This window comes from Kogia breviceps, chromosome 20 (assembly GCF_026419965.1).
Source record: "Kogia breviceps isolate mKogBre1 chromosome 20, mKogBre1 haplotype 1, whole genome shotgun sequence".
NCBI classification, from domain to species: domain Eukaryota; kingdom Metazoa; phylum Chordata; class Mammalia; order Artiodactyla; family Physeteridae; genus Kogia; species Kogia breviceps.
Genome location: NC_081329.1, coordinates 22,755,590 through 22,779,951, shown reverse-complemented (window position 1 = coordinate 22,779,951; position 24,362 = coordinate 22,755,590). Strand labels below are relative to the sequence as shown.

General features: G+C 39.8%; 1 protein-coding gene across 6 annotated transcripts in view; it reads right to left on the bottom strand.

The window, feature by feature from the left end:
• NRG1 (neuregulin 1) overlaps nucleotides 1-24,362 on the bottom strand; it is a 1,012,474-nt gene that overhangs the window by 561,260 nt on the left and 426,852 nt on the right. The gene's annotated exons all lie outside the window — the stretch shown is intronic.

The following is a 24,362-nucleotide window of genomic DNA, read 5'->3' as shown; positions in this document are numbered from 1 at the left end:
TCTGTTGAGGCTTTTTTACTTTCTCTAAGATATGTTCCAGGATTTCCATCCAGGGAGCCTCCAGACATGTCAAGAAATAATATACCCCAATCTCTAATTCTTAGACATCTCTCTGGGCTATGAATATGCCATTTTCCCCCTTGATACCTGGAGCCTGGGCAGCTCCTATTAGGTACAATTTTTTTTTTCTTCACGAGCTGTCTTGCCTCTTATCTATAAGGTACTCCATTTCATATAAGGTGCTTCATTTTCATATCTATAAGGGATTTAGCTATTACACCTCTTTCTAAGAAATCCCCAATCTAATTTTTTCTTTTTTTATGACCACCATTCCAGTTTACAGCTGAAAAGATGACAAAGATAACACCTCATATCCCATCTTTGTTGATGCAAATGTTGACAGTAGGTTGACAAACACTGGAATCTTAAAAGAACACTAAAAATTTATAACTTGGCTTTTGCACATCAGGAAACAGGATAGAGAATGCTTCGCAATAAATATGGGAATGGAACACTTCTTTATTCACACTTTTCTCTATTACCTGCACAGGGGAGGAAACTGAAGATCTAATCCCCTTAGAGCTTCAAAGGCAGTGAGATACTAAGGTACCTACAGGACAGGGTTCTTTTTCATTCTGCCACACTCTCAGTGGGAGATGTTTGCAAATTAAAATGTGTCTTCTCCACTGAATGTGGCATTGATTATTCTAGAAGGCTTTCAACCCCTTTGGTTTTTTCTTTCATGTACATAAAATGAACAAAATGCAGTCTGTAATGCTGTGTAACCTCAGTTGCTTTGCATTATTTTCATTTATTTGATTGTCTTTTGAGGCTTATATTTGACATATACGGATGCCTTCTTATAAGCAAATGGATATGGTAATAAAGCATCTTAATACATTCAATCAATACATTTATAAGAATGACTTTAAAAAAAAATTCCAGATCTTGCTGGTACTGCCAAGAAAACCAGCTTTAGCAGATGAAAGAACGTTAAAGCTGAACTCTGTATCGATCAGTCCTTTTGCTTAGTATTCCCCTTCCATTTTATGTTTCCAAAGAGCTTACAACAATTCATCAGGACTTTTTATGTCAAACCTGGTAGACAAAAGATATGGCCAAACTCCATTTTCCAAATTGGGACCCTGAGATCTGGGGAAGGAAAGTTCCATCTATTGCAACCAATGTCAGGAAACCATTTTACTTTTTTATTGGACTTGAGATAATTCTTTTTTTTTTTTTTTTTTTCAGTACGCGGGCCTCTCACTGTGGTGGCCTCTCCCATTGTGGAGCACAGGCTCCGGACACGCAGGCTCAGCGGCCATGGCTCACGGGCCCAGCCGCTCCGCGGCATGTGGGATCTTCCTGGACCGGGGTACGAACCCGTGTCCCTTGCATTGGCAGGCGGACTCCCAACCACTGCACCACCAGGGAAGCCCTGGACTTGAGATAATTCTATGAAGTTCCTGCCACAAAGCTGCCACCTTATCCTATTCTTTTGCCTTTTTCTCTAAAATCAAAACAATCAACAACTATGTTCTGTCTCCTGTGCTATCCTCTCTGGGGATGAAAATGCATGCTCTTGCCTCAATGACTTAGTAAGCTATTTTTAAAGAAAACACATAAATCCATAACAAAATATATAACCTCCAAGGGAATTTATATTAAATGGCCTGTTCAGTGTTATGGACATTGATAACAGAAGGACACTGCTTCAGACCTAAGTGATTAGGCAGGCTGTACATGGAAGCTGATTTAGTTCCTGAGGGAGGGGAAGTCTTTCCCAGCCAGGAGGCACCCAGCAACCAAGGCCTAGACACCACAGTATGTGTGCTTTATTGAGAAGACAAGGAAGAGACCAACTAAGATAGAAATTTCACACAGAGAGAACTTATTATAATAAGCCTGCACTTATGATAACTTTGGAAATTAGGCATAAAATAGGTGGTCAAGTTTTGAGAAATGTCCAGTCCAGGGTTCTTCAAAGCTCAGCCATATTGACATCTTTGTAATCCTTTGTATGGGCTTATACACGCTTTTGCAAGAGTAACTGAAGATACAGAGTAACTAAAATTCTCTCCCTGAGAAGCAGGGATATTTTTATTATTCCCACTTTGAGGATGAGAAAACTGAGGCTCGTGATGCTACTCTGCCTCAATCTACACAACTAGTAAACTCAAGGATCGGGTTTCAAGCCCCCAAATATCGATCTTCTCAGTCTTTCCTCTTAATAACTTTGCTGACACACAGCCCCTGGGTGATAGCTTCCCAATTGGAGAATAACAGAGGTGGACAGGGTGAAACTGGGAGTCTTGATGGGCTTCCTCCTCTCCAACTTAATAGCTGTGAAGACCTGGGCAAATTACGTCATAAATCCATATCTCAGTTACTTTATCAGTGACTGCAAACCGAAAATAATAACACCTTCTGCCGTGTTGTGAAGATTCAACGCAATGGTATCTACATAGTACTTTGCGGATAAAAACGAACATGCCCCAAATATTATTTCCTCCTTTCTTTCCCATGTCATCTGCCTCTAATATTTAAATGTGTAATCTATGAAACTACGTCAAGCAGTGATTACGTGGCTTGGCCTTACTCTCCAAATCATTCAGCAGTGCGTGAAAGTCTTTCTAAATTAACAGAGGTGGTAAAGTGTATGAAACTCCCTTGAAGGCCTTCACAGTGGGGAGAGTCTGACACTCTGGAGATAAGTTCTACCTCTGCTGCGTTTTCAATGTGTTATGATTATGGCACAGTGGTTAGTACTCAGACCCTGGGGCTTAACTGTGTCTGGTTCAAATCCTGGCTCTACTCTCCCAGCTGGGTCTGCCAGGGTTAATTATTTAATCTGGCTCGGCCTCAGTTTCCTCACCTCTAAAATGGGAATATTAATAGTATCACAGGCTTAATGAGTCAATATGCCTAAAACACTAGGCACAGGTGTTCAAGAAATTTTAGCATCTGTGGTTTTTAAAAAATTATTATTATCATTATGATGGCTCACAGTAACCATATTAGTAACTTTGCTTTCATATTATAAAAACTTTCACATGTACTAGTATATTTGAACATTATGTTTATCCAGAGAGAACGGTAAGGTAATGGTTGTTGTCGCTATTTTGTAACAGTTTTTTGGGGAGTTGGCTAAGGCAGTAAATTATACATTATTATTTTTTAATTCTTCAAACAACACAGGAAAATTCAAACAAAGAGGTAAAAATAATGCTAAATTCCACCACCTAACAGGAAACCACGGCCAGCAGTTTGGTGAACACCCTTCCCGGCACCTGCTTCTTCACACACATGTGTAAGAGATGTGCTGTGTCACAAATGGGACCATACTCAGCATTCAGTTCACAAGCATTAACTGAACACCAAGCTTAGATGTGGAGATGGTGGAGTGGGAGGGAAGCGGACGGTTTGAAAGACATTTGGAGTTAAAAGGCTTCATGATGGATTAGATATGGAAGATGATAAAGATTAGGGGATAGAGATAATTTGTGGGTTTTGCCTATAAAAAAGGACTGGTTGTGGGACATTTATTGAGGATGGAGCACCGCCATTCTGTGATACTTTTTTTTACTTATTAATATGCTATGATAATTGTCCATGCCAATCAATATACCTGTACGTTACCACTTTTAATGACCACATAGTATTTGTGATGTTTATAGTTTTTATATATAATTCAGTTAGCTATTGTTTTTTTTTAAAGACTTTTTTTTGATGTGGACCATTGTTTTTTTAAAGTCTTTATTGAATTTGCTACAATATCGCTTGTTTTATGTTTTGGTTTTTTGGCCACAAGGCACGTGGGATCTTAGTTCTGCGACCAGGGATTGAACCCGCACCCTGCATTGGAAGGTGAATGAAGTCTTAACCACTGGAATACCAGGGATGTCCCTCAGTTAGCTATTCTTATATTGACAAACACTTAGATTGTTTCCAACTTTTTTCATAATTTTCAGTAAGGTTGCATTGAACATCTTTATAAAGACATTTGGTTTTACACTTATTCAATTATCTTCTCAGGAAAAATTCTAGGAAGGGAAAATTTCACAGCCAAAGGGTAGCAGAACAAACATTTTGATACACACTGTCAAGCTGTCCTCCATAAAAGCTGCACCAGCGGAAGCTCACATCAACAAAACAGGAGAGTACCTATCACTTATCAATCTGTCTTTGCCAATTCTGGGTACCAATGCTCTTTAAAATTTTTTCTTTTAATATGTCCATTTAAAAATAGAACAGGTGATGAAGATTCAGAGAGGTTAAATAACTCACATGATCTCACGCAGCTAGAGTAGGGAAGCTGGAAAGGACATTCAGTTTTCCCATTGGCCCAATGCTTCTTTTGCTAAATGTATGATTTTTAAAGCATTATCTCTCCAAAAGACAAAAAGTAAAACAAAAGTCCAAACTCTTCACAGATAGCACATCTTAGGTCCTAGCCCCACTCCAGAGGGTTAAGAAGAAATTACCCAGGTGCTGGACTCCTTTAACAAAGAGCCAAATGGGATGATGTTTAAGAGACAAGTCTGAAAATCCTCCCAAACAAAAATTTCTCTTCTTCCGGGTCTTGCCACTGAAAACTATCAAGAAATGTATACCTTGGGGCTAAAATATTATACATCTAAAATTCTCTTTTTAAAATACAAAACATTGCTTGTTATGATAATAAACACATCAAAACCAGTGGCAGTGTGGAGTGACTTAACAAATTGCCCACCTTCAGAGCCCCAAAGAAGTGAAGCTGATAGCACAGGTTAGTGCTGATGTGGCAAGAGTTAGTCACAGACAGGTGAGCTGTAAGACTACATTTAAGGGAAACTCCACTTATCTCACAACACAGTACACAGCCTGCCAAGAACTCTAGACTCTTCTACACAATTTAGTTACTTCCTCAAATGAGATTTAAATTCAGCACAACAGATATGGAATAAAGGTAGGTCACCAATGCCCCAACTCTACTTCTTTCATGACACCCTTCTCCCCAGTGTAGACCCTTCCCCCTATACACACATACCTTTCTCACCCAAGACAGTAATGTACTCGGGGGCACTTCCGCAAGGATTGCAAGGGGCATGTTCTCAAAGAGACAGCAGTGGCTGGAGTTGGCTGGACTCCGGGACCCATGAGACCATAGGTTTCCTTTCTTTGGGGACCAGCCAATCTGCCTGGCCCACCCACTATGCTCTGGCCAAAATGCTTGGCAGAAAACGGAAGGAGGAGTCCAGAGGTAAAGTGTAGAGGGAGAGAAGGAAATTAATGTTTACTGCTTCTATATGCACCACACGTCTCAAGAGGCATGCAATTATCTTACTAAATCCTCATGATGATCTCTCAGTCTCCTATTCCCTCCCCTTTCTTTGCCATGTGTTTTCATGCTGTTCTTGTCTCAGTCAGCTTTCTGAAGAAATTAAAAGTTATTCTACACAACTTAAAAGCTTCTTCCCACTAATTGGTGGAAGAAGCATCAAATGACACTGTTTTCAGGAAACAAAGGTATGGTTGGTAAGATTAACAAGAAATGTTTTTCCACCAAATCATGAAGCTTAAACATGCTTTCACCAGGCCTTTGCTAGTGAGATCAAACAATTAAGGTTCAAGGAATGGGTGATTTCCTGACTACTTAAAAGTTTCAAATCTTTTGTGGCAATTTTCTTTGGGGAAAATCTAACATTTATAGGCCTGTATTGCTGACAGTAAATACAACATAAGGAAGAGAATTGAAAAAATTTTCATTGATTAGGTATCTTTAATGTGCCTTGGGTTTATCATTCTGAACACTATTTTATGTAGATAAGGAGGACACAGGAGACCGAACTTGACTCCAGGATATACTTTGAAACCTATCAATATGATTTATCCTCTTTTATCAAGGTCTACCTTTTTCCCTAAGGGAAGTGAAACCATCAAAGCTAGTCAGTAGGAAATTATGCTTTGGTTCCAATTAATAAACATTTTACACTTTTCACAAGGTCTACTAGGAGATCATCAGTGATATAAACCTAAAGGAACCACTGAGAAACAGTTCCCGTAGAGTTAGAGATTCCCTCTCCTACACAAGTGTCCTGGTGAACAACTTCAAGTTCTGACTTTGCGCTCTGCTCCAGAGGCACAGAGCAGATAGATTTCCTGCTACTCCCATGTTCTTGATATGCACCTAAAATTGCTAGGTGTTTAGACTCTGACCCAACATCAGGTTTATATTAGACCTGGGCTGCCATGTATTGACCCCCATAAAACTATAGTCAGTGAAAGGGTGTTTGGTACCTTATGATTTGTACCCCTTCCCAAAAAACCCCAAAGACCAGAAATTCTGCATCCACTTTCCAAAGCCTGTATGGAATTAGTTGAATTTTAGGGCAGACAGGGCATTGGAAAAAGCCATCAACTGCCCATATTCCCAATATTGTTAAAGATAATAAACACCCGAACACCATGCATGGGAGACAGCATTCATGACGTTAAAGTCCATTCATGTTCTAGAGTCAGGTGATTCTGTCATTTGTGTACCTTCTCTTTGTGACAATCGGAAAAGGCATGTCCTCTAGGGTAGACACAGACCCGTGCTTGGAGTTAATACTTAATAAAAGGAGCGCAAGTTGATTTCAGCCCTTGACTGGGTACTCTGTTCAGTACACATACAGCATCATCATTTATGGCAGCCCTGCAAGCATTACAGAAAAAGTCACATGTTCTGAATTGAGCATCGGACTTGGGGAACAAAAACTTAGATTCAGGATTAATTGGAATTGTGTTCATATGTATTTATGGGAAATATAACTCTTGTTCATATGTGTATCTGTTTGTTTTGAAAACATATTTTAAGCATGTAAGAATGGCATTCATCCTAATAGAGAACAAAAAATGAGATGTAGATACTTAGTAGGTTCTGGTGTTAAGGATCCCAGAAAACAAGAAAGCAATTTGTTCCCCTTTGATTTTTTTTATCCTTTTTCTGGAGAGTCTCTTTTTCTACTTTCCAAGCCAGTCATTAGATGGAACAAAGAGCAGAGGAGAAGGAAAGACTGAGGCTTTGCTTGAATTTGGTTATGTCTAAACCTTTGGATTTTTCCACCCAGTTGGCTAAGCCAAGCATCTCTGTGGAGATGAGGCTCTGAAACCCCAGTCAGACACGCCACTGGCAGCCTGGCTCTGCTACCACTCACAAGCCAAGAGAGGAGAAAAATGGAAGCTGGAATAATGGAAATCAAAGCGAACAAAGGCAATACCCTTCACTCAAGCTTCAAATTCTGTTTCAAAAACGAACACATACGCATGCAGCAAACCCTAGCAATAAACTTAGAAACTAGAACTGAGGAAAAGAAGTAAGCAACAAGGGCTTCAGTGATGGTCCAAGAACCTGTTGTAATTATTACATTATTTTCAGTTGTTGTGATCATGAAGCTGTTTTAAGTGTAATGCACTTATTTTAGTGGGTACCTAGCCTTCATCCATTCCAGCCCAGCATTTTTAGCCAACCCCTGCTGCATCAGATGTGGTACAAAACATTCTGGACAAAGTCTCAGCCCCCAAGTGTGTGAGAGACGAGGAGGATTTATTTTCCAGGTTCCTGGGCCACTTGTATGCAGGGAACTCAAGTGCTTTTAAGAACATTCTACCAAAAATGTAATTACTTCTCTTTTAATAGAGGAAATGAAAAGAAGGAAGAAATTAGAGGAGGAGAACTCCAGTAAGTTGACTTGACTTGTTGTTTCCAAAGATTTGATAAAATCTCATACCAAAAGACAGTACAGAACTAAGCAATTTCGGCCTAGCTAAGAGTCCAACATCTTCTACACTCTTACTTATTCAATAAATATTCATTGTATCTTTAGCAGACACTATTTAGGACACACACACACACACACACACACACACACACACACACACAAACACAGATGCTCCTGGAATGATAATGTGGCCATTTAAAAAGCAGTCAACCAAAGGGTAGATTCTATAGCATAGAATTTAAAAGTTGTGAGGGAAAAAATATGAGTTTAGCTCATAATCTATTCAAATACATTCTAGATTTTTAGATAAAGGAATAAGCTGTTCTAAAGAACAATGCAAAGTGGGAGATCCATGGGGCAACAGATTTGAGGTCATCTTGTCAAAGTCTTCAGTGCAGCTGAGATACTAATGGTATTTATCAAGGGTTTGGGACATTCTTCTAAATACATGTATTAACTCCTATAATCCTGTCAATAATCCTATAAGAAAGTACTCTTATTGTATCCATTTTACCCTTGAAATATTGGAGGCACAGAGATTTTACAAAACCCCCCCAAAGGGACAGGATAACAAAGGGTAAAGCCAGTATTTGGGACTATACAGTCTGGTTCAAGAACTTAAAACTTTAAGCCCCTGGCTAGAGCACCCCTCAAATGTTTACAGGAATGAGGAGAGTAATACAAACTTGCAGATAGTTGAAGAAGCTCTGTAGAAAGATGAGAAGTGGTAGACTTCCTGGCCCTGGAGAGTACAATGCCCCATCTCGGGGGGGCATTTCTTACTCAGTTTCAGGCAGGAATCAGTGTCCTGTTGCCAGATCTGATTTCTCTAGACAAGCAGACAATGTATTTTATGGGAAATCCCATGACTTTAAAATGTTGGAAAACTATTCCCAACAAACAAGCCAAAGAAAAGACATCCAAGGGCTGGATACTTCTTACCTGTGCTCTCTGTTTTGAATGGAGTGGCCCTCAAGGTTTTTTTTCGGTCACGTTACCCTTCGAGAATTCACTGAAGACTATACAACTTCTCAAAGAGAAGTAATTCTAAACCTACACTTGGAAATGGTTTTGCATACGATTTTGCAGAGGTTAAGCATCGATCTCCTACAGGTCCCTGGGCTTCCAGAGAAGTAATCTCTGTTCTAAATGGTCAGTCACTAGTCAGTGTACTGGTACCATGTTGATGGAAGTGGGAGGGCCCCAGTTCTCACCTAGAACCCATTTCACCTGTGGGTTAGCTAATGCAACAAGGTTACTCATTGGGAAAAAAAATAAAGGACAACTCAAACCAAAATTTAAAAAATCAAAATGGGGAAAAATTAAAGGAAAATCCAGACCAAAAATAAAGGAATAAATGAACAGCAAAATCTTAAGGATGGTACCCGTCTTCTGAGTCAATAAAGGAAATTCCTGTATGTACCCATGACAGCTCTCTTTGCCTACTGATAATGAATAACTTCTCAGGCAGACCAGCAACAGTATTTAGCATAGAATAGTACCTCACTGATGGGAATCTAGGCAAACCTCTGTCTCGGCAGAAAGATGAAACCAGAATGTCAGTTCAGGGTCACACTCAGTCACACAGCTCTCCCTCACCAAACACACACACACACACACACACAGAGCCACCCATACACACACAGCTTTTCTTCATATTCAGATATTTAACTAACAGTAATCACCATCTGTGACTTCTAGGACTAAAAATGGCAACTCTGGGCCCAACCATTTTTTTTTTTCTTTTTTTAAAATTTTTATTCGAGTACAGTTGATTTGCAATGTTGTATTAGTTTCAGGTGTACAGCAAAGTGAATCAGTTATACATTTATCCACTTTTTTTTAGATCCTTTCCACATATAGGCCACTACAGAGTATGAGGAGAGTTCCTGTGCCACACAGCAGATTCTTATTAGTTATATATTTTATAGCTATTATGAATATTTATAGATATTATAAATATAAGTATAATTATAAAATATTATACTATTTTATAGTAGTGTGTATATGTCAATCCCAATCTCCCAATCTATCCCTCCCCCACTTTCCCCCCCGGGTAACCATAAGTTTGTTTTCTACATCTGTGACTCCTGTTTTGTAAATAAGTTCATTTGTACATTTTTTTTTAAGAGTCCACATGTAAGCGATATCATATATTTGGCTTTCTGTGTCTGACTTACTTCACTCAGTATGACAATCTCTAGGTCCCTCCATGTTGCTGCAAATGGCATTCTTTTGTTCTTTTTTATGGCTGAGTAGAATTCCATTGTATATATGTACCATACCTTCTTCTTTATTTCCTCTCTTTTTTCTGACACTGTCATTCAGAATGACTATCCTTTGCTTTATGACTGAAGAAGCTTCCAGCAGATCCTGGTCTGCTTACCTCCCTGCCCCTCTGTCTCTCTCGGTCACCAGGTACCTCTGTGTGACAAGCACCACCCCGTCTCCATCACTGACTGGCCTGTCATGGCTGTCCTTCCCGAGCAGGACCCACCTGGCCACATCATTCCAGCTGTATTTCCCACTTCAGCTCCTCACAGAGCAGACAATGGCTTCATGGAAGGGGAAATGGACACTAAACAGAATTGCACAGGAAAGGCAGGTGGATTATGGGAAACTCGCAGACTCAAAGAATCTTCCACAGCACAATGTGATAGCATAGTGTAGTCAAGTCTATGCTGATGTGCCAAGGCAGTGATTCTCAGCAAACTGCCACCACTCCCAAAGACACTAAAACCAGCAGGATCTATGGTGGCAGGTATGTGCAGGAATGTATGAGGCTGTGTGTGCGTGCATGGGTGTTTTCAATGGGTAAGATCTGTTGACTTTGGAAAGAAGAGAAGGTAACTGCAGTGTTGAATGGAATTCTAGGGACTATAAGCTTTCGGGAGAGACCAGGCTCAGGTAACTGCCCTGACAGCTGCCCACATTCCATCACCTTGTTCCTGTGCTGACTCAGAGAAGTCTCCTGAGAAACATGCTTGTCCATATGTGATGAACAACTCAGTTCAGGCCACTCTAATTCATTTCCGCTCAACGGGGCACTGAGAGTCTGCTATGCATGTGTTAGGCACAGTGGAAAAACTGGGAAATAGTATTTCCAACTATGGCCCCCACCTCCACAGAGCTCATCATCTGGCGAACAAAGGACATTTCTGGTATATTTCCATTACTCTAGCTGTTAGTGCAAGCTACTTAAATACAGAACAATCCAGTATCAGGAGATTTTTAGTCCTAATTGACTTTAATTTACTCATATACTGTATGTTATATTATTAGTACCAAAAAATCCAGGAATATTAACACAGAGGCAACTCCTTTGGAAGGCAAATAAATATTTCCTCCTATGAAAAGCCACAGCAACTTAGACTCTAGACATGGCCCATCCGCTCGGTGGTCTGCCCAATGAGAGGCAAGAACAGATAGTCAGTCACATGGCTCCCACTGTCCGAAAGCTGTCAGAGCCTTAACTCAGAAGCTGGTAGACCAGTAGACTTCAGGTTCTGACTGACAACTGAAGGTCTGCATTTCATGCATGACAGTAAGGACCTCTGTCTGGGGCCCTCGTGATATGACAAAGGATGTAACGTGGCTTTAGTTTACTTCACATTCATCACACTAAGACTCTTCTTAAGGTATATGCAAAACTTTGGTTTAAGCCTAAGAGACATAAATACACGTTTAGAAACCTGATCCATATTCTAACACGTGCCTGATATAATTCTGTATTTGTACATCTGTGCTTGCCCTATTTCAAAAACATTTATTTCTTTCTCAGAGGCCAAATTCTCCTATTATCTCATTGGTCTAATGAATAATTTATAAGTACAAGCAAAAAACCAGAGCTTTCTTTTGCTCTGGTTTTTTGCTCTTCTTTTGCTCTCCTTCTCCAACACTGTGAGAAGGAGAAAAAAATGCAAAGGGGATCTCCATAGCATTTAATCCTCTGGTCCCTTCCACTTTGCTAGGCAGATGTTCACCAGACCAGTAGCTGGCATTCCTCAGTTAGGAAAGAGAAATTCTCCCTACAAAACATGTGTTTAGAAATCTGAAGATGGTAGATTTTGTCTATTTGTGGTCTCTGAAGGTCAATGACACATGAGTGGAGGAATAATAATGCCAAACATTGATTTTCCAAAGCAAATGTGCTGATGGGCTCTTCGGGGAGATTACACAGCCTAGGAAGTCTGAGAATTAATAAATGTTATCAACCCTCATGCTCCAAGGATGGACAACTAACCTGATATCCCATGATAGCAAATAATTAAAAAGCAGGAAAATACATACACATTCAAGTCGCCTTCACCATCCTCAGGCAGTGGTCATTATGACATCCAACATTCTAAGATGATCTGGTCAATCAGACCCACCGGATATCCATTCATCTATCAATTCAAAGAATGCCTAATGTCAGGTAGAATGAGGCTCCTGGGGCTGTAGGTATAGGGAAGCCATAAGTCTCTTTACATGAAATTTTGTTTTCATGCAGTGCAAATAGACACCTAATAGCTGGTTTGATGCCCTGCCCAGGAAACTGATGGAAGAGGACAGCCACTTTCAGGGATGGCAACAGAGTCCAAAGATATCACACAGAACTGAAGATTTACTAGCAAACCTCCAGCCATGGGAACTTCCCCTGAGCAGATTTTTTTTTCTTTCCAGCATTGGGAATACTACTCATGTAAACCAAGCAGCCATTCTTTGTTTTCAAACTGGAAAAGCAATGAGTTTTATTAGCTGAAGTTATATAAAGTTTTTAAAAATTGTTTCTTGTGCAGCACGCCACGCCTGGAGCTGGGCAAGATATTGGCACAGATTTCCATGGAGTAAATGAAATGGTTATGCTGATCTTTAGCGAGAAGAGTCAGTTGTCAATTTTTCAAATGTTATTCAGTGATTAGTGGAAAAGTCATGAACAGCTTGGATATGTGAATATATATTTACATACACATACATATATGCTAAACTCAAGCAACTATCTCATATCTGACAAATAACACATCTGTAGACATAGGCTGGATAAATGGTTCCATCAAAATTGGACATTAGTAAAGGTTTCACAGGCCAAACTTTCACTTCAGAAATAGAAAGAAGAGAAACATGGTTTATGTCTCTTGAGCACATTAGCAGTTCTTAACAAAAAATAGCAGCTAACTTATAACATTTCTCTAGTTTATGCTAATAATGCCCAAGAATTAGAGGAAAATCTGTTGTGCCTGAGTTCCTCTGTTCTATACAACGACTACTTTATCTTTCCTTGGTAGCTTGCTACTGCCCTGGTACCACATTCCTTGACCATGTCCTAAAATGGCCCACTGACCTTTTTGAGTCCCCGTTCTACTTATTACCAACCAATCCATCATTACATATTTCTGATCCCTGGGTGAAGTTTCTTAAGGGTCCCATGAGAAGCAAAATACAGATTTCCTGTTTTGAAAGAGTTTAGGATATGAATGAAATGTGCTCAAAAGTACCAACTACCAGAATAAAATAATTGATGGAGGGAGGGAACAAAGGAAGGAGGGAGGAAGGGGGAGAGAGAGAGAAAAAGATGGATGAGAGAGAGAGAGAGAGAGAGCGAGCGAGCGAGCACGAGCGCACACATGCCAGAGCATGAACTCAAGGGCTCAAAGGTGTGGATGAGAATAAGTTCTTATGGGTACCAGGGGGTAAGTGGGGGAGGGATAAATGGGGAGAGTGGGACTGACTTATGCACACTACTATATATAAAATAGACAACTAATAAGGACCTACTGTATAGCACAAGGTACTCTACTACTCAGTACTCTGTAATGGCCTATATGGGGAAAGAGTTGATATATGTATATGTATAACTGATTCATTTTGCTGTACAGCAGAAACTAACACAACATTGTAAATCAACTATACTCCAATAAATTTTTTTTTAAAAAAGAATATAAGTTCTGAGTTCAGAGAAAGGATAAGTGGGGCTGAAATGCTCCGAAGAATGGAGGTGGAGGTGATGGGACTCCAGTGGTGCCTTGAAGTACTTGATTAGCTAAAAGGAAGAGGAAGAACATTTCAGGAGATGAGAAAGACATGAGTAACGCAGAGTAATTGAGGTTGACAGGAGAAATATCTGCCTGCCTGAAAAAGGATTTATACTACAGAGAAGGAAAAATAAAGTTGGATAGGGAGAAAGGATTCAGATGATTGTAGGTTTGGGGTACTGGTTGAGTTGCTGCGTGAAAGGAAACAAATGTTGCACCACTGCCTGACAACATCACAGATATGAAATAGATGGCTCAGTACAGCTGAGAGAAATCCATCTACATAAAGGATTGCTCTGACCTTCACGGTTGTTGATACAAATTCCGGAATTGTAGTATTCAAGTAATTCCTTTCTTGAGCAAGCGAATATTTCCTGATGGAAAGAGCCAGAGGCCCTGGGTCCCTCAGACACTTATCAGCTGAGTCAATGTGCCATGTGGGGGAAGACCTTCCTACTGCATTCATGGACATAAAACTTATACTTACTGAATCTGAGAGTCCATGATTCAGTGCATCCTAGCTGCCTTATGGGATCACCTTTGGCTCTGAAAATGAGGAACCTCTCGTAGAAAATATGTAGTATCCCCCCAAATAAGCCACATGATTCTTTTCACCAAGTTTATTATACATTATCCATGCGGCACAAGCAGGCATTCTCATATTGCTATTTGCAAATCTTACCTTTTCAAGCTAAGTGAACACATTTGTATACCTCCCAAAACACTGAGATACATATTAACATTCCTCATGTATTTCCATACTCTGTAACAGTGGTATTTCTTTTTCACATTTACCACTTGTCAGAGGCCAAAGGTTCTCAATAACATCTCATTTTGTTTCATAATAATTTATGATTTGTCAGGGAAAACATGGGTTCCTTTTCATCCGTGTTTCCTGGCTGTGCTAGATGGTTCTCTCTCCCATTCCATTCCCTGTCATCCACCAGGTCAGTAAGCAGATTTCTTCCCCAGGCTCTTTCATTCTGGGAAGTGGGTGGAGAAGGATGGGGGTGAACGGGACTTTCCTCAGAGACCTTCACACTTGACCTTGAATGATGAATGCGATTTCACCAGGTGGAAATGGGCATAGGAGAGGGAACATTTTACCAAGACACAGAATTATGAGAGAGTGCTGTGTTCTAAAAAACAACTCTTTGGGTGTGCCTGGAGACTGAGTGAGTGGGAGATGGGGAAGATGTGGTCAGAATGGTTGCTTCAGATCAAAATATTGAGGACCCTTTTAGGCCATGCTAAGGCAAATATTTAGTTCCTTTCTTCTTCTCTTTTGAAAAAGTGCCTGGCTGAGATTTAAGAGGGGAAACAAGAAAAACAAAATTGCCTTCAACCATCTCCCATTAAAAACTGTTATGAGTCTCCCACGGGGCCTAGCCACGTACCATTCTTATGCTCTGAGGCCCCAGAATCATGGGTACCAATGCACTGTGGTTACCATTTCACGTCCTGAAAAGGGCAAAGGCTGTGTTCTGATTGGCACCATGTCATTGCCATGAAACTTGCATTTTGTAAGGAAAATGCTTTGTCTGTACCCCCCTGCCTTAGGGACCCCATGCTGAGCTTTAGATGTTTGCCTTTCTTGGGTGTTGGGCTTAAATAGGGACTCCCATGAAGAGTGCAGACACATTCTGTCCTCAGCGCAACAATTATATAGTCTATTTACTCCGTTGGTACATTGGCCCTTAAGTTTAAGTCCATTATTTTTTTTTTAATACTTTTCTTTTTTTCTAACATCTTTATTGCAGTATAATTGCTTTACAATGGTGTGTTACTTTCTGCTTTACAAGAAAGTGAAACGGTTATACATATTCATATGTTCCCATATCTCTTCCCTCTTGCGTCTCCCTCCCTCCCACCCTCCCTATCCCACCCCTCTAGGTGGTCACAAAGCACAGAGCTTATCTCCCTGTGCTATGCGGCTGCTTCCCACTAGCTATCTATTTTACATTTAGTAGTGTATATATGTCCATGCCACTCTCTCACTTTGTCCCAGCTTACCCTTCCCCCTCCCCAAGTCCTCAAGTCCATACTCTACATCTGTGTCTTTATTCCTGTCCTGCCCCTAGGTTCTTCAGAACCATTTTTTTAGATTCCATATATATGTGTTACTATATGGTATTTGTTTTTCTCTTTCTGACTTACTTCACTCTGTATGACAGACTCTAGGTCCATCCAACTCACTACAAATAACTCAATTTCATTTTTTATGGCTGAATAATATTCCATTGTATATATGTGCCACATCTTCTTTATCCAGTCATCTGTTGATGGACACTTAGGTTGCTTCCATGCCCTGGCTATTGTAAATAGTGCTGCAACGAACATTGTGGTACATGACTCTTTTTGAATTATGGTTTTCTCAGGGTATATGCCCAGTAGTGGGATTGCTGGGTCGTATGGTAGCTCTATTTTTAGTTTTTTAAGGAACCTCCATACTGTTCTCCATAGTGGCTGTATCAATTTACATTCCCACCAACAGTGCAGGAGGGTTCCCTTTCCTCCACACCCTCTCCAGCATTATTTGTTTGTAGATTTTTTGATAATGCCATTCTGACTGGTGTGAAGTGATACCTCATTGTAGTTTTGATTTGCATTTCTCTAATTATCAGTGATGTTGAGCATCCTTTCATGTGTTTGTTGGCAATCTATATATCTTCTTGGGAGAAATGTCTATTTAGGTCTTCTGCCCATTTTGGGATTAGGTTGTTTCCTCCCATTCTGAGGGTTGTCTTTTCGTCTTGTTTATGGTTTCCTTTGCTGTGCAGAAGCTTTTAAGTTTCATTAGGTCCCATTTGGTTATTTTTGCTTTTATTTCCATTTCCCTAGGAGTTGCGTCAAAAAGGATCATGCTGTGATTTCTGTCACAGAGTGTTCTGCCTATGTTTTCCTCTAAGAGTTTGATAGTGTCTGGCCTTACATTTAGGTCTTTAATCCATTTTGAGTTTATTTTTGTGTATGGTGTTAGGGAGTGTTCTAATTTCATACTTTTACATGTAGCTGTCCAGTTTTCCCAGCACCATTTACTGAAGAGGCTTTTCTCCATTGTATATTCTTGCCTCCTTTATCAAAGATAAGGTGACCATTTACGCATGGGTTTATCTCTGGGCTTTCTATCCTGTTCCATTGATCAACATTTCTGTTTTTGTGCCAGTACCATAGTGTCTTGATTACTGTAGCTTTGTAGTACAGTCTATAGCCAGGGAACCTGATTCCTCCAGCTCCATTTTTCTTTCTCAAGATTGCTTTGGCTATTCGGGGTCTTTTGTGTTTCCACACAAATTGTGAAATTTTTTGTTCTAGTTCTGTGAAAAATGCCACTGGTAGTTTGATAGGGATTGCACTGAATCTGTTGATTGCTTTGGGTGGTAGAGTCATTTTCACAATGTTGAATCTTCCAATCCAAGAACATGGTATATCTCTCCATCTGTTTGTATCATCTTTAATTCCTTTCATCAGTGTCTTAGAGTTTTCTACATACAGGTCTTTTTTTCTCCTGAGGTAGATTTATTCCTAGGTATTTTATTCTTTATGTTGCAATGGTAAATGGGAGTGTTTCCTTAATTTCTCTTTCAGATTTTTCATCATTAGTGTACAGGAATGCAAGAGATTTCTGCATATTAATTTAGTATCTTGCTACTTTACCAAATTCATTGATTAGCTCTAGTAGTTTTCTCGTAGCATCTTTAGGATTCTCTATGTATAGTATCATGTCATCTGCAAACGGTAACAGTTTTACTTTTTCTTCTTCCAATTTGGATTCCTTTTATTTCTTTCTCTCCTCTGATTGCTGTGGCTAAAACTTCCAAAACTACATTGAATAATAGTGGTGAAAGTGGGTAACCTTGTCTTGTTCCTGATCTTAGTGGAAATGGTTTCAGTTTTTGACCATTGAGGATGATGTTGGCTGTGGGTTTGTCATATACGGCCTTTATTATGTTGAGGTAAGTTCCCTCTTTCTGGAGAGCTTTTATCATAAATGGGTGTTGAATTTTGTCAAAAGCTTTTTCTGCGTCTACTGAGATTATCATATGGTTTTATCGTTCAATTTGTTAATACGGTGCATCACATTGATTGATTTGCAAATACCGAACAATCCTTGCATCCCTGGGATAAACACAATTTGATCATACTGTATGATCCTTTTTATTCTGGAATTTTTGAATTTTACTTTATATAATTTTTATACAGCAGGTTTTTATTAGTTACCTATTTTATACATATTACTGTATATATGTCAATCCCAATCTCCCAGTTCATCACACCCCCCCCCACTTCCCCCCCTTGGTGTGATATGTTTGTTTTCTTCATCTGTGTCTCTATTTCTGCCCTGCAAACCAGTTCATCTGTACCATGTTTCTAGGTTCCACATATATCGTTAATATATGATGTTTGTTTTTCTCTTTCTGACTTACTTCACTCTGTATGACAATCTCCAGGTCCATCCACGTCTCTATAAATGACCCAATTTCATTGCTTTTTATGGCTGAGTTATATTCCATTGTATGTATGTATCACATCTTCTTTATCCATTCGGCTGTCAGTGGGCATTTAGGTTGCTTCCATGACCTGGCTATTGTAAACAGTGCTGCAATGAACATTTCGGTGCATGTGTCTTTTTAAATTTTGGTTTTCTCTGGGTATATGCCCAGTAGTGGGATTGCTGTGTCATACGGTAATTCTATTTTTAGTGTTTTAGTTTTTTTTGATTTGCGTATATTGAAGAATCCTTGCATTCCTGGGATAAACCCCACTTGATCATGGTGTATGATACTTTTAACATGCTGTTGGATTCTGTTTGCTAGTATTTTGTTGAGGATTTTTGCATCTATGTTCATCAATGATACTGGCCTGTAGTTTTCTTTTTTGTGTGACAACTTTGTCTGGTTTTGGTATCAGGGTGATGGTGGCCTCGTAGAATGAGTTTGGGAGTGTTCCTATTGTCATAACTATGCTGGGTGGCTGCTGTCAGGCTCTAGCAAGTCAGGCATAGTTGTTGAATAGGTAATAGAGGGGAGAAGAAAGGGATGGGGGTGACAAGAGGGCTTTAAAGGGGGTTTCTGCCCCTCCTCTCCCTCCAACAGGACAGTGGACATCCTTCCACACTATTAAAAGCCTCTACTGTCTGCTTCCAGATCCTTCAACCTCAAAAGCATTCCAGCAAACACAGGATACATTTTGGGTGTCTAGCAAACCTAAGAAGACGATTTTAATGTAAAGCTGCTTCTGGCAAAAGAACTACGTACAAAACACACATTTAGGAATGAGCAAGAGGTTTCAGACTAGAATTGAATAAACACTGACTGGCCTGCGGCAGCAGAGAGTCACTCAGAAGGCAGGGAAAGCAATTTTCCAGTACCCAGACGGAGACAGGCAACCGGAACTTGAGAGATGAGGAGGCCTGTGTACCTCAGGGGCTATCATGGAAAGAGGAGGTGGAGGAGAGGAGGTAAAATCTAGAACCAGAGACTGGATCTGCAGATGGCTCTCCCTTTGTACAACTGCCTGTAGATGAAACAGACTGTCAAATATTTGGAATCCCTCAGTGCATTATATATGCATGCAAGTGCGTATACATGCACAGACAATATATCATTTCCACTAAATTTCTTTACAGACAAATATGTAGTTAACTGCTCTGTAGGATGATAGCCTCATACTACAAAGAGAGAAAGTGGCAACCAAGTGGTAAAAGAACTTCCCTCAATTCAATTAAAAATGCATGATAGAAATCACATAAAAAATGTTTATTGATTCTCAACCTAATAAAGCAGAGATAGATTACATGTCTCCATAATATGAAATTACCTCTTTATATGTCCTGAGAATGTACGATGTATTAACTAATTATTATTAGTTAAAGGCTGTTCACAGTCTGTGGGTTAGTATGACTAATACAAGGGTAACACATGAGGTCCAACTCTTTTATATGAATTGTCACCTATGCAGAAGAATATACAATTTGATTGTGACCAACGATTGAGTAAAGTATTTACCATTTTAGTGCCTCTTTGAAATATCTAAATATGCTGGAACACTGGCCAGCTCTTTAGTCAGTAGTGTTCAACTACTGGTCTGCACAACCCAGTAGTGTGGGACTCTCAGTAGCCAAAAGGAGCTATGTGATTTTGTGACAAGCCACTCATATTAAACCTGAGATATAAAACCATCCATCCATACCGTGCCTGTACCAGAGGCACTGAATATGGCTGGGCTGGTGAAAACATGCCACCATAACCACAGATCTCAAGTGGATAGTCAAAACTGTCTACCACCTATCTCCAGGAAGGATCTGAGAAGTCACCCTCTCCTTCTTGCAAAGTTAACCTGTCACTGTCTCTAGGATGCTGGCAGGAGACATAAGATTCGGGGTCAGACGCAGACCTAGAGAATGGGCTTGAAGACACAGGGTGCGGGGGAGGGGAAGCTGGGACGAAGTGAGAGAGTAGCACTGACATATACACGCTACCAAATGTAAAATAGATAGCTAGTGGGAAGCAGCCGCATAGCACGAGGAGATCAGGTCAGTACTTTGTGACCACCTAGAGGGGTGGGATGGGTGGGATAGGGAGGGTGGGAAGGAGACGCAAGAGGGAGGGGATATGGGAACATGTGTATATGTATAGCTGATTCACTTTGTTATACAGCAGAAACTAACAGAACATTGTAAAGCAGTTATACTCCAATAAAGATGTGGAAAAAAAGAAAAAAATAAAGATTCTGGGTCAGAGACTTTTTTTATAACAAGAGCACCAGTCAGGTTGTTAGCATTGGTCCTGGTTCCCTGAGCTCCAGTTCTTGAAAGGCAACGTGTAAAGGGCCAGGTGACATCTGTACACGCAGGTAGGCTGCATTATGAGAGAGAAAACATGTGCTTAGGGACTTGTATCACAAACTACCCATCTGACATGTCCACTGAGATATTGAATAGACATCTCAAAACATGAACATGGCAGGACTTCCCTGGTGGTCCAGTGGTTAACACCCCACACTCCCAGTGCAGGGGGCACAGGTTCCATTCCTGGTCTGGGAACTAAGATCCCACATGCTGCACGGTGCGGCCAAAAAAAAAAAAGCAAAATAAAACAAAAATATTTTTTAAATTATGAACATGGCCACAGTAGAACTAATAATTTTGCTTTCCAATTACACTCCTCTCTCAATCTTGGCCATCTTAGTAAATGCTAATACCATCTACTCAGTTGCTCGGGCTGAAAAATTTGGAGTTACCCTTCAATTCCTTTGCTCCAGTACCATAAACCATCAGTAAATCTTGCCTCCTCTGACTTCAAAACTTGTTCAGAATCTCCTTGGCATCTCCACTACCATCACCCAACACCAGGCCACCATCACCTTCCACCAGGACTTCTGTAACAGTCTTTTACCTCGTCTCTTAACTAGTTTCTATCCATTTCCCACATAGCCATTAGATGCTATTTAAAAATTTCAAATCAAGTCGCATTACTTACCAAAATGTGCTCTGTTCCATTTAGAATTAAGTGCAAACTCCTTAGCCAAGCTACAAAGCCCCATGATCTGTCCCTGTTTCCCTCTCCAACCTCATCTTGTACCAGCTTTCTCCTTACTCGTTATCCTCCAAGCTGTCTACTCAGAAACAGAAAGAAAGTCAAGCCAGCCTTAGGGTCATCATGTTAGATGCTTGCCCCCCTTGAAATTCCACCCTCTCCCAATTCCCCCAACTTTTGCGAGGGTTGTTCTTTCTTGTCATTCAGATATCATTTTCAATGCATTGCATTCTCAAATTCACCATCTAAAATCATCCTCTAGTTATTCGCGGGTCACACATCCTATTTTAATTGTCAGCATCATTACTAACACTGGTTTTTCTTTCATGTACAATTTTAATCTCTCATGAATGTAAGCTCCTGGGTAATGAGGGTTTCTTGCAGATGTCTTGGTTGCTCTGATATCTCCACTACTTAAACAGGTCTTGGAACAAAATGTATTTCTTAAATAAATGGATGGATGGATGGATGGATGGATGGATGAATGAATAAAATACCACATGTAAGAACTGGCAGGGGTAGGAGTTCCTTGAAGAACAACTCACCTAATCAAAACAATGAGATCCTTTTATCATCTTCTGGCACAGCCTGGTCCACATATACGGAAGGCATTCAGACATCTGGAGGCCTTTAACTTGAAGGTGAACTACTTCAACTTATAATTTTTGCCTATAGAGAGCTTTTAAATCACTTCCAGTAAACATAGTTCCTAAACTTCCTACTTAATAATTATACTTAAAATTAACCAGTGTTATAGAAATAATGGGTAAGACCTGACTGTGTTATCTTTTCTTTTAAATTAATTACTTACAAAAACTTTGTAGTCTCTTCTATGTATAGTGACCATGTAGAGACCGAGATTTTGACAGTGAGCAGGGTAGAAAAAAAGACTCCTCTCTCGCAGAACTTATAAGTAGTAAGATGTGAGACGCAGAAGCAACCACCTATAGCCGGTCACAGTTCCTTGGCAGAATATGAAATTCTTTTATCCTGTTTTCTAATTTTTAAATTGGCAAAGCTACATTCATTAGCTAATCTATGTTTTTCCAAAAATGTGTATATTTGTAAAATAATCCCTTGAGTAATTGAGTTTTGGACTCATGAAAAATTAAAAACCTGTGCTTTATCTTATTTTTGAATAGTCTATGAACAGATCTAAGAAATTACCACTATTTAATTTGAAAACTTCTGGTCTACCATTGTATTACCTTGAGCAAAACTTTTAAAAGCCTGCTGCCTCAATTTCTTAACCAGGACAACATATTAGCAAAATAAACCTCTCATTTTCAAACCAACAGGATATAATAAAGTCTCTCCGTCTTTTCACAAATCTAGTTTTATACAAAGCATTAATGATGAGGTGAATGATAGAAGAAAAAGCGATATCTCCTAAATTATGTCATGAATGTTTATTATCTCTTTAGGAAAGAAGGAAAATATTTCTTGGAAGAAGCAACACTAGGGTATTTAAACCAATAGCTATTTGAATTGCATAAAGTCTCAAGTCAGAAGTGAGTATCAGTTAAACGACACGGGTTCCTATCATGGCTATCTTCCTTATAACATCTTATATGGCCTTACTGAAATGTAATGGGGAAAAATGACCTTGAAGTTGGCCATGGTAGAAGTACTGACACCACAGAATTTGTCGAACATTAGAAATCGAGGTTTTCCTCCCACCCTCTCTTTCTGTTTCCCCAACTCCTACGGAAGAGCTGGTCATTAAACCAGCACACCACTGATTCCAATCCACAGATACGTGTACAAATCCCTTCTCCTACCATTTTAAAGACATGTGCACACATCACTGGGTTGCTGAGGTAATGACATCGGAATGAAGCTTCAGAAAGATCTGACTCTGACAGATGTTCTGAGATGGAATCCAGCTTGTGAAATCACACACTATCTATGAGACCTGCCAGCCTGCAGAATGGTTTCTTCACAGAGAAAGAAGGGAGGAAGGAGAGAGAAGGAAGGGAGGAAGCGAGAAAGATCCACCTCTTCCTTAAAATGGTCTATTTCTCATTTATATACCCCAGAATCTGACAATATTATAAGCTGTAAAACTCCCTTAGCTGTAAAGACAGATGATGAAACTGCATCCTTGTTAATTAAAATAAAAGATAGTTTTAAGTGAAAATAGGAAGCGGATTCTGTATTTGAAAGAGCACTGGTGCATAGATTTGAATATTACACTCCATAAAGACAGCCCATTGTGCTAATAGCAAAGCAGTAAACACTACATTATCTCTGATGTGGCCTTTTCATCCATTCACACACAAACACAATAATAGATCACAAAGAGCCACTTCTGCACACCCCTTAGCCAGAGGATGGGGATGGGACTTAGTAAATAGGAAACAAAAAAGCAAACCTCGTTATTTTAAAATTACAGCAGCACTTAAGTCTAGGACCAGAGGAGATCCATCAATTTGTGTTTCCTGCCCCGTGCCAGGGCCAGAGGACATTCTAGTCTCTGCCTTGTTGCATTTGCATTCACATACCCGAGTAACTTCCACATGACAATCTCACACCTCTTTAGTAATTAGCACGATGCATGGAAAAGAACTTAGCCTTAGGAACTAGGCAGTTCAAATGTCGGGTTAAGATCCTGCCTCTTTCAATAGCTGTATGACATTGGAAAGTCAGACACTTAACCTGAAACTTTTTCTTACGCTTCAGTTGGGAATCATAATATCTCCTTCACAGGCTTATCAAGGAAACCACACACAGGAAAGACGGGGACATGGTGCACATTATATGATAAATCTTCCATAGCAGTCCTTTATGCTTCTCTTCCCTTATCTTCATTTCCTCTCAAAAATGAGGGAGCAATTCTTGACTTGCTAAAACAAGAATGTAATGGCTGCAGGCCAGTTAGAGAAAACATCCAGATAATTAGCCCAAAAGGGGATTTTAATGTGAGTCTTATTTATTATTCATCGTAGAGTTGATTATTCTTAAAAACAAAGAAAAAACTATGCTTTAAAAAAATTTCCCTTTCAGTGGCCTTCAGTGGGTTTCTTTGTTTCCAACCTGGGGGGAAAAAATCGAGGCTCTTTTAATAA